Consider the following 1,929-nt stretch of genomic DNA (forward strand, 5'->3'; position numbering starts at 1 on the left):
CCGTGTTCCTGTGTGACTGCTCTGGTGATCCTGCTCTGGCAGGGGTTGCACTGAGGGAGCTTTCCAGGTCTCTTCCAACTCCTCATATTCTGTGAAGCCGCATCTGGAGCTGAACAGTGCAAACATCCCACACATAGGACCAAAAAAAACCCAAATAAAAGGCTTTTAAACACCTCTCCGCCTCCACACCAGCTGTAACATAACCCAAAATCTTATTTGTAACACAAAATGCCACAGCAGAACCTCCAGCAGTCAGGGCCAGGAGATAAGACAGCAGGGTTCAATGCCAGAGCAGAAACCACACATTCCTCGCTTCCCTCCTGCGGCAAAGGGGACCGAGTTTGTGCCATCCTCCGGCAGCTCAGCGCCGCCCCAGCCCCGCTGCCACGGGAGCAAAGCGCCCTCCCGGTATGTCCGGATCAATGAAGCATTTGTCTCGTGCTTGGCACCGGGCGCCAGAGCACAAGGGTCCGTGCGCTGGAGCGCCTCAACACAGCTATAAATGGAAAGAGGAGCAGCACAGACAGCCCGTTCTCTCGTTCGGCGCGATCTCAAATAGCTGAGTTAACACCCGCGCTGCCCCAGGGGCTGCCGAGGAGGAGGATGGCCGGGTAGAAACGCCGGCGTGCTACGAGAGAGGCTAACTCGAGAGATGGAGACGCAGTTTGAATGCCAGGCTGGGTCTAGCTCCCCGCCTGCATACAGATGGTGCCACCCTCGGCACAGCCAGGACAGCTGAAAGCAGGAAGGTTGGAGCAAGACGCTGCTTGCATTCTGGAGATTCAAGACAAATTCCTCCCGTTTCAGTGATTCTGGAGCCGGGCCAGGTGTCCTTCCAGGAGAAAAGCTGCAGATGTAAACCCTGGATCGCCAGCCTTGGAAATGATACAACCAGTACAAGACCAAGTATTTTTTGGATGTATCTCAAGGCATTGATCACCCACCGGCCTCTGCAGGGCACGTGCTGTGCTTGTACAGACCACGGCGTGGGCTTCTCTGCTCCAAACGGAGCCATCTGAGCTGGGCACAGCCAGCGTTGCCCAGACCAGGCTAAAAATAGGGAACTGCTGGAGCAGAGCCACATTTGCCCCAGTGTGCGACTTCCTAGGAGCAAAGCTCCAGAGCAGGGGCTGAGAGAGGCACCGGGGCAACCAGCACACACCAGAGTCCAAATCTCATCCACCAGATCATCGGGCAACTCCTGCCTCATCCATCACCCTCTGTCTAAAGAGAAAAATAACGAGAGACCCCAGGCTGTGAGAAAATGTGTGGGGTTTTTTTTAATTTGACAATTAACAAAAGAGGGATGCGAATCTCAGTGGTAAACATTGATAGCTCCTTTCTGATCACACCGAGTACTTTCCACGCACGTCCCTTTGTATGGCCTGATCCGCTCCAACAATGAGCGGCCGACTCTGTCAGGGCTTTTGCTGCTCGGCTCCGGGTCACAAATCCAGAGGCAGCTCATTCACCAGAGCATCAACAGCCACGGGCAGCACCGGCACTGAGAAGGCAGCCGGCAAATTAAGCAGATATTTGAGAGCCACTGCTGTATACGAGATGCTGAGGGAAGACAGGAGCATCTCTTCTTGCTGCTGATGGGCTTAGAGAGAAATCAGCTCTGCAGGAGCAGAATCCTACTCAAGCAGGCAACAAGTGCCAGCCCAGCAAGAACAACCCAGCCCTGTTGTCAGGGGAAAGCCTGGCCCTGCACTGTAAGAATTTGGAGATGCAGAGCCAGCAAGTTTGTCCCAAATTGGGACTGGCACAACCTCAGCTCCAGTTGCAGTGGAACCAAAACCACCTGGAGCTGCACAAGGGGAAGTGAAACTTCAGCTCAGGCTGGAGAGCAGCCAGAGGTAGAGGAGCTTGTACCCTGCCACCACATGGGAACCTGGCCTGAACACCAGCAGATCCAAGCATTTTTGG

Source organism: Mesitornis unicolor, unplaced genomic scaffold (genome assembly GCF_000695765.1).
Source record: "Mesitornis unicolor isolate BGI_N332 unplaced genomic scaffold, ASM69576v1 scaffold422, whole genome shotgun sequence".
NCBI classification, from domain to species: Eukaryota; Metazoa; Chordata; class Aves; order Mesitornithiformes; family Mesitornithidae; genus Mesitornis; species Mesitornis unicolor.